The following is a 12775-nucleotide window of genomic DNA, read 5'->3' on the forward strand; positions in this document are numbered from 1 at the left end:
TTCCTATTTCTATTCACAGTATGATCAGATCAGTGTTTCTCTTCACAATGAACAGTACCTTAACCCACAAATAGCCCCACTGGCTTTTGTGGGACTTCTCATCAAATGTAGGTTCAGTGGCAAAGCCAAAGCATTATGGATTTGTACTATACCTATAGTAATGAAGTCATGACTGGGACTTCTGAAAGCATTTGTAAAAAAACCAAAAGTAATCAGTTATTGTGGCTGGAATATTAGGACAACGTTTTCAGAAGTATAATCACATGTCTACAAGTATAGAGTAAGGAAATATGGGTACATTTTATAAGAGTAAGGAATGCATTTTTCAGCAGTTAGTGGTATACCTGTGGAACTGGACCCTTTGACTTGTTAGATCCAGTCTTCTGAACTAGGTAGGCATAAACTGAAGAGAAATCACCAGCAGAAAGCTTTTCCCAATACAGTTCTCATTAAGCTTTTCAAAACGACATGGCCTCCATGAGATCCTCTGATCTTGAGGAAGAATATTGGGGTGTGACAGTGCAATGAGGAATGGATTCTGTTATTGCCTCTTCTTGCAGGGATTTAAGTTAAAACTGTCTTTAGCAAGTCTGTCTTCCCCTAGATCCACATGAAATGGAGTAATTAACTTCAGCTCTCTCCCTGAAGAGCTGTACTTTATTTGGGCTGAGGTGAGCTCAAACGGACTATAGAACATAAAATAGGAACAATCATAATGAATCAGACCAAAGTAACCTGTCCATTTAACTGAGTATCCTGTCTCAGGCAGTGGCATATAGCAGATGTCTAGGGAAACACAAGAGCAGGGCAACCATGCAGTGATAATTCCCAAGAATATGGTCCCTGCCTCCCACGCTTTGCAAGTCAGGAAGCCAGAAGCTTCCAGGGAAAGAGTTGTTTTCCTTGTGTAGATTGGAGCACTTGAAGCTTAGAAAGTAAGAGGAAATGTGTCCAGATCTAACATAATTAAACAGAACTGTTGAATTAACATTTTATAATATAAATATATATATATATATGTGAATAAAATAATATAAATTATTTTTATAACTAAAAGAACATAAATGATTATTATGTTATATAAAATAACATAAAAATTAAAGCACTGCATCCTTGCACTTATCAAGAAAAGCTTTTGGTAATCTGCATATTTTCTCTTGCATAACGTGTATAACTTCAGTTAACCACAAGAAATAGTGTTGAAAAAGTGTTGAAAAAATTTTGAGTTTGAAAATTGCCCGTAAGAGTCTCCAGATTGTATGTTTAGGGGCTACGGTAAATCACAGCTTTAGATACACCGGGTCATATTCACCTCCAGCATTATCTCTTTGAAATCTCATGGATTAATTTAGCACAGTGTAAGTGTGATTTTTAGAAAAGTTCACTCAGAGAGCAATTGCTTCACGCTGGATGACATATTTAAGTCCTTTATTGTTTCTGACAAATCACTTTGCTGCGAAAGCATTTGAAAAGTTCACAGCTCTTCTGTCGCCAAGGTGGAGTATATTTATCATTCAGTCCTTCAGTGGACTTCACAGATATAAAAGTTTTTCAGGGTCATGCTCTAAAATATGATTAGAAAATTATTCAGGTTCTAAAAAGTTTGTAAGATTATTTCTGAAATTATTTTTAGTGCCTTCTATGTAAATTAAAAGCAAATAATTTGATTAAGAAAATATCCAAATCAAGACTCAGGAGTCGTGCCACATTACTGTTTACAGAACAGCCAAACACAGGGGCATGAATGGGCATTACAGACCCATATATAGGATGCAGATATTTGTGTATCTGTAGTCTCTTCTTTATATTCAAACATAAAATTACAAAATCACAGAATCACAGAATGGTTGAGGTTGGAAGGGACCTCTAGAGATCATCTAGTCCAACCCCCTTGCTCAAGCAGGGTCCTCTAGAGCACGTTGCACAGGATCGCGTCCAGGCATGTTCTGAATATCTCCAGAGAAGGAGGCTCCACAACCTCTCTGGGCAACCTGCTCCAATGCTCTGTCACCCTCACAGTGAAGAAGTTTTTCCTCATGTTCAGATGGAACTGCCTGTGTTTCAGTTTGTGCCCGTTGCCTCTCGTCCTGTCACTGGGCACCACTTGGAAGAGTCAGTCTGCCCGCATCCTCTTGACACCCTCCCTTCAGATTTCTGTAGACATTGATGAGATCCCCTCTCAGTCTTGTCTTCCCCAGGCTAAACAGGCCCAGCTCTCGCAGCCTTTCCTCACAAGACAGATGCTCCAGTCCCCTCATCATCTTTGTAGCCCTCCGCTGGACTCTCTCCAGTAGTACTGCGTCTCTCTTGTACTGGGGAGCCCAGAATTGGACACAAGGGCACCTTGCTGGCTCATGTTTAACTTGTTGTTCTCCACGACACCCAGGTCCTTCTCTGCAGAGCTGCTTGCCAGCAGGTCAACCCCCAGCCTGCACTGGTGCAGGGGGTTATTGCTCCCCAGGGGCAGGACCTTGCACTTGCCTTTGTTGAACTTCAGGAGGTTCCTCTCCGCCCACCTCTCCAGCCTGTCCAGGTCCCTCTGAATGGCAGCACAGTCTTCTGGTGTGTTAGCCTCTCCCCCCAGTTTAGTATCATCAGCAAACTTGCTGAGGGTGCACTCTGTGCCTTCCTCCAGGTCATTGATGAATATATTGAACAAGACTGGACCCAGGACTGACCCCTGGGGGACACCGCTAGCCACAGGCCTCCAACTTGACTCTGCGCCATTCACCACAACCCTCTGAGCTCGGCCATCCAGCCAGTTCTCAAGCCACCTCACCGTCCACTCATCTAGCCCATACTTCCTGAGCTTACCTAGGAGGACGTGATGGGAGACAGTGTCAAAAGCCTTGCTGAAGTCCAGGTAGACAACATCCACTGCTCTCCCTTCATCTACCCAGCCTAGTCATGACTTATGTATACACATACATATGCACCTATAAACATGTGTAGCTATACATCTATGTGCATACTTACATTAATATTGGAGACATCTGTCAGCATCTGTGTTAAAACTTTTGTTAAAAGTACTTCTGTCATTAACTAGCCTTGTCACAAAATAGGAAATGACAAAAAGCCCTGGTTTATTACTACCCAAGATTGGTGCAGTCATTGGTATTTCCCTCACTTTTTATGAGCTCTCTAAAAATATGCTTTTTAGAATATAAAGCTATAAATACATGCATGGCTGGATGTTTCATATCATTATTTACATAGTCTGTGATCTTTTCTTAAGAGAAGTTACTTTTCTATCAGCATATCAGAAGCTAAGGAGGAAAAAATGAAACCATATCATAACAATTCTCTAAACTTCAGATGCCCTTATTAGTCTTGTCTTCTTTCCAGTCAGATTCAAGAATTGTTACAAGCAAGCATAAATCTCTTTGTAATAAAAGAGATGATTAATTTTCAACAGAGACTTAACCATATCAATTCAAAATACCATTGTGAATCTATAACATCTAACAGTCACTATTATGTTATAGGACTAGTCAAAGCATAGCATAAGTAAATGACCTAATGACTAATATAGAGCTGTCTAACTCAAGAGAGTCTTCATCCTTACCTGTACCTATTTCTGATATTAGAGTCTATAAATACAATAGCAGGAAATAATAAAGTACACTGTAGCTGTTTTTGATTATGCACACACACACATAAACAGAGGTTAACTTCCTCCCCCCTTCTTTATTCCCCACCTCAACCCAAACAAGGAACTCATTCAATACACATCAGTGCCAGCACATTAGCTTAAGGAGTTGTTATCATCCAACTGTCAGGAATTTGTGACTTGTAACAGCAAGGTTTTCTGTCTACCAGGAGGAAAATTGGTTATGTCGCATGTGGCAAATATCACTGTTAGGGAAGTTAGCCTTGAGGAATTGTGAGATGTTAAAAATATGTCATTCCTCGTTACAGCAATGTTGTCAGTCTGCAGTACATAAAATATCGTGTCATATTTATCACCTAGAATCTGTACTGTTTACCAGTTCAGGACATACAAGCGATAGCTCACCAGTGTTCTAGGTCATATTGTTTCAGAATATGGCACCTTGCAACATGTTGCTTCAGAAGTTCTAGTATTTGTGGAAAACCAAAAGTACTATTAGCAATTCTGGTTACAAGCCTAAAGCTTGCTAAACACATGATACATATTGATCAGTAGAGAGCCAGTCATGCAATGTTACTACCTTCTCTTCTCCCATATTTCCAAAGCTGCTAGAATATGCAGGTTCTTCACCAAAAGGGTCCATATACTCAAAGGAGACAAAAATATGAATTGGTTAATAGTTGCCCTCCTCCCGCCCCCCCCACCTTCAGGAGAAAGAAAAGGCAAAGGGAAGGGGAAGGCTTTAAATATTTTCATGGAGGTTGACAGGTGCAGTCCTGATCTGCTCAATTTCCTCACTTTCCTTCTGCTGACAGAAGGAGAATCAAAAGCTTTTTACAGATGAGGTGGAAATAGGATAAGACTATAGGACAAGGCTCAAGGATATGGGAGAAGATCAGAGAAAGAGGCAGGAAAAGAATCAGGCTGTATGGAATAATAAGAGAATGTGACTGGGCACTAGTGAGACTGTAATATATTATTCATTCAAAATAATACAAATGCATAATAAATAAATACATAATAAGTAAAGCAATGGCAAATACCAATACCTACCAATAAAGCCTCTGAATAAGTGTAAAACAGTGTTGATTTTGGTCTTCATGGACTTTGAGTATTTTGTAACATAAAGTTAGACTTGGATCAGTTTCTTATGGCAGATATTCTAAAAAAAGCTCACGGGAAGTTTCAATCCTGTGCTCATATTTGCTCAGGCAGCTACTAGATTTACTGGATTTGCATGTGCAAATATTTGAATTCTGAGCACATTCATGGAAAAGTAGTCATACAGACTGTTATAAAAATACAGTACAGATTTGGAATTCTTAGACAACTAGCTTTCAGAGTGTGGCTTTAAGTGTACTGCTATTTGGGTTATGGTTAGCAGAAGAAAATAAAAAAACAGTAGTAATCCTTACCCTCAAAGAAGAAATAAAAAAAGTGAAGAGTATGACACAAGAGCTCTGCTTTCCTCTTAATTACTATGGAATTAAAATGTAGTGTAATAAATCCTCTTAATGATGGACTAATAGAATAGGATTTGCCAGTAAAAAGCAGAAAGAAAAAACTGGCCATGACTTTCAATGTTTGCAATTGGTCCGATCACTCATGTGATAAGCTATTTTTATAGCAAATAGTTTACGTAACTAGTTTGTTGGCTATGAAAAGCAAGGTCCTGAAGAGTTACAGAATGCATTTGGCTACAACATAGAGGGTATTTTTTAATGTATTTTACCTTTGTTACCCTTTAGTTGCTGTCTAACAGCCATCTATATCAAGATGCTTATTGTTGCTTTTTTTAAAGAATATGTTTTACATCAAGTGCAGGCTTTGTAATACTGCATTTTTAAAAATAATTAGATTGCTAGGCTTTGCCTTATACAGGAATCTTAAAAACATAAGCTATGTTCAACTAATACTGTTGACCAACCACATATGAGACCTCCATATTTTATAATGGATGTGTGACTGATAAACATAAAAATCTGTTTGCAATGGTTTAGCTTTTGGTTTACGGGGCCAAATGGCTTTATGATTCTCATGTTGGCCATTTTTTAGCAACATGTCTCCAAATACAGTGAGTTGACAGGTTCTTGCTGCCCATGACAATATTAATGTTTATCCAATTTTTTAAGCTTTCTCATCTGTCTGTCAGTCCAGATACTGTCTGCCCAGTGACTGACTGCCATTAGACACAACAATAATTCTGCAAACAAACAGTGCAAGTGTCCATCTGTGTCTTACAGGCACAATGCTCATAATTCAGCAAGTATACTCGAAAGAGTTTTAAAGTCCCTGTGGACTAGCTGGGAGAGGTTACATCCTGTATTATACTAACTGATATTGTTGGAAAAAAACAGGCTATCAGGCATACAATCCATTCTTCAAGTCTAAAAGAGAAACAACAGGTTTCTCTTCAGGCTGGGAACAATTGCTATGAATTTAAACTAGTTGCTTTAGTCAGTTAGACAACTGAAAAAAAATGGGGTGCTTGCTGACATAAAGGAGCAAAGGAGCTTTTTAGCTTATTAGCAAGAGGAAAGGTGTGATGGTCATTAGCAATTGGAGGAAAGGAGGAGAGAGAGGTCTTTGGTATCAGGGCCATGTGAGGGTGAGTAATTAGCTGGTGATGGCTTGTGGGAAAAATTCTAATGCAGCGTAAAGACAATGGTTCTACTGAGTTAGTAATTTTCAGTTTAATAAAATTAGAATTTTAGGCTACATCAACCCATTGGGTTCACCACACTGTTATATTTGAATGTTCCAGGATAGAAGCAAATTCCAACACTATTTTCTTTTCAACTTGTGAGAAATTAATTACCTTTAACTTCTCCTCACAGAAGTGGATAATCATTCCACAATCACAGCCAGTGAGCTGTTTTCCTTAGGTAACATGTAACCAGAGCTTTTCCCACATCTCCCTCCTTCTTTTCTTTGTACCCATTGTCCTAGTTCAAATGGAAAATTTTCAACAAACAACTCCATTGGTTTTGTTCCAGGGTCATCACTGGAATCTGATCTACCCCTTATTCAGCAAAGCAGTGAGTAAGAGGACTGAAGACTTTCCATAGTTGTTTCCTCAGTTAAATGACTCTTGGAATGAGTATAGATCAGTATGCTTTTCTGTGCTCTCAGACTGCTGATGACACTTAAAGAAATATATTATCATCATAATTGCCATCATTTGTTAAGTACATTTTGGGTTCACTGCCCGTGACAGCTGTCCACATAAAAAATACCCTATTTCAGTGGCAGTGTCTCTTCTTCAGTTTGGTTTTCATCATTTTCAAAGTTGTAAGGCTTTCTAATTAGCTCTTATACTCTTCAGAGTGAAGGGTGATATGTGTAGCTCTTGCTTTTTATTTTCTCTGTTGCTCATATCATTACTTAAACAATCTGTAAAAGTAAGTTTTTAATGATGCTTTTGGCAGAACGATAGGCAATGTGGTGAGTAAATAAAACTTCTTGTATAAATAAAAGAAGTTGGAATTAAATTGTTACCAGTAAACTGCATTCAAATCCTGTTTCCACAAAAGTTCCCTTTTTGGCAAAACGCTTAAACATATTTATATCCCATTGGTTTCAGTGACAGTTTAGCATATATTTAAGAATTCTGTTGGTTCATGGCCACCATATTCCTCTGTACCTTGCAAAATCAATCTTCAAGACAGATCTGCTGAGGGGTGGAGGGAAGAATTAAAATTTTGGATCCTGGCACTCATAAAAGCTTTTTGCAGATACAAAAATGAAAATCCCAAGAAGTAGACTTTTGAAAGTGAAAGCTAAACTTGAGAACTTTATAGAAAACTTTGAAAATTAGCTTCTTATACTACCACTATGAAATAGCACTGGTAAGAAAAATTAATTATTAATCTATTGAAATAGTGGATCACCAGATGTCCTTTCTCAACTATTCAGCATCCATATGGCAGGCTTTCTTAAATGTGAATGTATTTGTCCATATACAAAAGCAATCTCATTGGATATTTTGGGCAATCAAAACATGACAGAAAAATGAATGTGCCCTTTTCCATGCTCTCTTCCCTTTAAATCTGCTTCCTCAAAATAGCACAGATACTTCCAACTGTATATTCAATGACAGGCTCTGCAAGTTAATTACCAGCATTCAGATTCATTGTTGTAAATGAAACTTAAAGGCCAGTCCAATCTACTAAGCTGCAAAGGAGTCATTTATTTTATAATGCATGAGATATATAAATATACTGTCTTGTGTAATTATGGAAAGTTTTCTGATGCAGTTTAGTTTCAGCTGGCTCTGTATTTGATCAAAGATCAATTTGCGTAATATAATGATGAAGTACATTAAGTATATGTATGTAATTTGCAAAACATCCAAAAAAGATGGAATAATTTGTCTGAAGATGACAATGCCCACTATAATTATATTATACTCAGGTGCCTGAAAGGAATACTAGGTTAATATTGGATTACCACATACATATATATATTTTGCTAAATAGATAAAAAGCTAAGAAAAGCAGTGCAAGTTGTGATCTATATGCCTGCCATAGTCACTATTTATCTATAACTGAAATGAATGAAACTCTTTCCTACAGATGACTTGGTCCAAACTTTTGCTTGTACTGTCCATATTCTGCAATGCACTTCTGAGTGATTCATTCTGAAATACGTTCACGTCTTGGAGGCAGAAGTTGACCTCCTGACTTTCAACAGGGTGAAGTTCATTTGGAACGTGAGCAAATGAAGTGCATACAAAGCTAGCGGTGCCATGGCAAGGCCAAGATAAGATTTTAAAATGCTGAGTGATAGCTTTTGTGAATCAGTGGGAAGTCTGTGCACAGCCAGCGCAGTGGCTACACAACACAACACTAGTCTTTTAACTGCTTTTACTTGCAGTTGGCAAGCAATGCAAAGTTAAGTAGAACAAGCGCATCCAAAAAGAAGAACACACAGGTAATTATGCAAAGGCAAATCTCACTCAGCAGTGGTAATACTGCTGTTCTCCAGAGATTGCTCCTCCACTATTGTATAAATAAAAGATATAAATAAACAGTCATTATCCAAGAACTTGCAGCCCAAGGACAGCATGAAAAGCATTGTACAAACCAACAGTGGAGGCAAAGATTAAGGCATCTAGTCAAAAGCATCTCTCAAAAAATGTCCACTATAATGACTCTCACAAATGCTCCCAAAAAAGGTATTCCAAAATACACTGAGTAGTGCTGAGCCAGTGATTACTGGCTTGTATCACCTACTCACAATGTGCAGCTGTACAGAGTAATAGTTAAATTAATTTGAAGTTTATCCATGCAATAACAATGTTTCACGGAAAATGTGTGCATGCTTCAGATCAAATATGCACACAACTGGTAAGGCTCCAAACAAGCAAGTTTTGCAGGAGCAGTAACAACTGTTTATACAAAAACAGCCTTAACCTCTGATAAAATATGATGGCTTCTTTCAAAGGAGAGGGCTATGCTGATATTCTCTGTTAAACAAGGTGGAAAAGATATGGCAGCAGTGACTAAAGCAATAAAGATCAATAAAAGTGACAGTACAATTCAGAAACGAATGTGATTTTCTAGTAGAACAAAATGGTTTGCAATAGGCACTATAAAATGTAATTGAAAGTTCTGTATAGGCCTACATTAGGGGCTTAATTCTTTGGAAAATGCTATAGTTTTTCCAAATGGCAATTCTTGTTTCAAAAGTGCTTAAATTAATAATTGTTCAGTGCTGATTATATGAAAATTTGTGTTATATTTAAGAAGACTTAAGAAGTAATAAGTACTGGTTTTAGAGAAACAGAGAGTAATTCAGACAGAATGTTATGGCAGTGCTCCTTATAGGTTAGCTGTTTGCTGGTCTGAAATCATGTCACAAGCTGATTTTTCAATTGTTATTAAATAAATACACCTACTCCTATGATGATTACTAATATTACTCCACAGCTGCTACTACCACTACTAATAATAATACAAGATGGAGAAGCATATTTTCATTTACGCAAACAATTGTCTATTTTTTCTCAGTGCAGTTCTATCACACTGACAATTTACCCAAAGGAATAGCATAGCTAATTGATTCCATCACAATTTGAAGACCTATTAACCTCTAAGCTTAATTGTATGTATTAGTTCAGCAAATAGCAGGAATCCTTTATTTGAAATGTTGACTTTTGAGAATCTGAAGGCAGAACAAGGGCTAACAAATAATGAAGTTTGCACAGAAAATCATTATATGTTATTATGAATGGAAATCTATTCTATCTATGGCAATGAACTGATTGTATATAGCCTTATTTTAAATAAGATAATTTTCACACAAACAGTGAATCCAGGAAGTGTGCTCTTGGTGTTATTCCTGCTGTCAGTAGAATCTAACAAGGGGGAGACTTAAAATCAGAAAAGAGATAATGAAAGCATTAGTTAAAATTGTGTTATTTAAATAAGAAATAAGCACCGTTCTCTTCTGTATGCAGAAAGCACTGGCACACGAGGACATAAAAACCAGCTGTAATGGATCAGACTCAAGGCCCATCTACACCATTATCTGACCTCTAACAGGAGCCAAAAGCAGATAGTTAAGGAAGAGCATAAGAGTAGTGCCATACAGTGATATTGCCCTGAAGGCTCTCTAGGCCTCCAACAGTTTTGGCTTTGGCGACTCCCGAGCCAGAGGTGGCTGCGGGACCCTGCGCGTCCCCACTGCAGGGCTGGGGCTGCCTGTGCTCAAGACCAGCGCTGCATCACTGCTGCGCGGGCTGGCTCCCACCACTGAGACAGAGCGGTGCAAGGGAGAGCTGTGAGAAGCAGGGCCTCCCACTTCGATCCCAGTCTGCATTGAGCTCAGGTCCTCACCCTCCGCCTGAGCTGGGCTGCAGCAGTGCTGTGCTCAGCCATGCAGCTTGCCGATCCAGACCCCGAGCCACCAGCTGGATTTGGCCCTGCCAAATCACTGTGGCCTTGCTGGTGATCTGGACTCCCGACTGAGCTGGCTACCAGTGCCAGGACTGCCTGCTCACCCTGCTCAGGGCTGTGGGATGGGCCTTCGGCCTCGCTGCTATGCTCAGCTCCCGGCTCCCCTTCCCTTGCAGAGCAGCTTGCTCCTGCTGCTCCCTGACAGTAGCATCTTTATATTCAATAGCCTCTAGTGGATTTCTTAGAACAGAGCATGAGAATGAAAACACTATAAAAAATGCCTAAGAGGCAGGCAGTGTCTGCACAGAGAAATTATTTCTAGTGAACAATATTTGTTTTTTTTCGTTGGAAAGATAAGATTAAACAGTAGAGCTTGAATTTTATTAGTCAAGTGTCTAAAGAACACTTAGATCAATCCTCTAAAAATGAAAATAAGTTCACACAGATTTTGTAGAATTCTTTTTCCTTTTTGTACTCATTAGGAACAAATTCCTGGTCAGTTTTGGTGAGGATGGTGAATAGTATTCCTTGTTGAGGAGCTCAAAGTCCTAAACAGTTTAGTAAGTGTCAGAAGACCCAGGGTTTGTTTACAGGTTCTCAATTAGCACACTGATCTTATCATTTACTCTTACATAATGATACTAGCAGTGGTCCTAATCCTAGTTAATAGGGCAAACCTGCTGAGATCACTAATATAGCATCTCAATTGTAATTCAATTTAAAAAGAAGCTTTTGTAGGGTGTCTGCAGTATACTATTTAATTATATTAAGATTACTTTACTGTCAGCGCTGATAGTCTGGCTATACGAGCCTAATGTTTGAATATCTATTTCATTTACCTTGTAGGTTCAGGCCAAAGTAACTTCCCAGATAAATTGCACGTTCCCAGTGGAGAAATGGTTAATGTATCTACTCGATAGCATAGTTAAGGGAAAATGCAGACAAGTGGAGTTTATCTGCTTTAAATATGTACAATATAGAATTTATCTACTTTTCATATATACCAAGTATATGATTTACTGCTGTACCACTGCTCTTTGACACAGCATTACAACAAGGCTTTTATGCTGATAGCTTCACACTCTCTCTTTGTTCCTTTGGACAGCATTCTACTCTAAAAATATATGCCTCATATATATCCCCATGTGCCATTTAGGAAATTGAAATGGAAGAAGAAAGGGAAAAGGAAATGGAATGGAGAAAGAGTTTGCAATATGGAAAAAGAAACTCTTTCTTCTGTTAGTAACAAAATAAAGTAGAAGCTAGGTTAGTTGTTTGGCCCTAGGAATGGAGTCCAGAATCCACTGTCATGCATGAAAGTCTATATATAGTTCTTGGGGGAGACTTTAAACTAGGCAAGATGGGGGAAGGGGAGTGGTATAGTGGCAGGGGAGTCAGTAAAACACCGCTCCAGTCAGGATGCCTCCAGCGGGTGCATACAGCCAGGGGAGACAGCATGGGACATGGCTATGGAGGATCCTCTTGCACCTCTTCTGGGGAGCCTGCATGCTTGACTGGCTCTCTGAAATGCCTGTATACCAATGCACGCAGCATGGGGAATAAGCAGGAAGAGTTAGAGATCTGTGTGCGGTCGCAGGGCCATGATCTCATTGCAGTGACAGAGACATGGTGGGATAGTTCACATGAGTGGGATGCTGTCAGGGATGGCTATGTGCTTTTTAGGAAAGACAGGCCAGGAAGGCGAGGTGGTGGAGTTGCCCTTTATGTGAGGGAGCAACTAGAATGTGTGGAGCTCTGCCTCGGGGTGGATGAAGAGCAAGTTGAGAGCCTATGGGTAAGGATTAAAGGGCAGGCTAACATGGGTGACACTGTTGTGGGGGTCTACTACAGGCCACCTGACCAGGAGGAAGTTATCGATGAGGCCTTCTACAGACAGCTGGAAGTAGCCTCACGATCACAGGCCCTGGTTCTCATGGGAGACTTCAACCACCCTGACATCTGCTGGGAAGACAGCACAGCTAGGCACAAACAGTCAAAGAGGTTCCTGCAAAGCATTGATGATAATTTCTTGACTCAGGTGGTGGAGACGCCAACGAGGAGAGGTGCAATGCTAGACCTTGTACTAACAAACAAAGAAGGTCTAGTTGGAGAGGTGAAGGTTGGGGGCAGCCTTGGCTGCAGTGACCATGAGATGGTGGAGTTCAGGATCCTGCGAGGAGGGAGCAGGGCAATGAGTAGGATTGCAGCGCTGGACTTCAGGAGAGCTGACTTTGGCCTCTTCAGGGACCTACTTAGGGGAATCTCA

At 39.5% G+C, this 12775-nt stretch overlaps 1 protein-coding gene across 10 annotated transcripts in view; it reads left to right on the plus strand.

Moving 5' to 3' along the window:
* Window positions 1-12775, plus strand: part of LOC138060823 (E3 ubiquitin-protein ligase Praja-2-like) — a 157068-nt gene that overhangs the window by 57881 nt on the left and 86412 nt on the right. The window lies entirely within an intron of this gene.

Source organism: Struthio camelus, chromosome W (genome assembly GCF_040807025.1).
Source record: "Struthio camelus isolate bStrCam1 chromosome W, bStrCam1.hap1, whole genome shotgun sequence".
NCBI classification, from domain to species: Eukaryota; Metazoa; Chordata; class Aves; order Struthioniformes; family Struthionidae; genus Struthio; species Struthio camelus.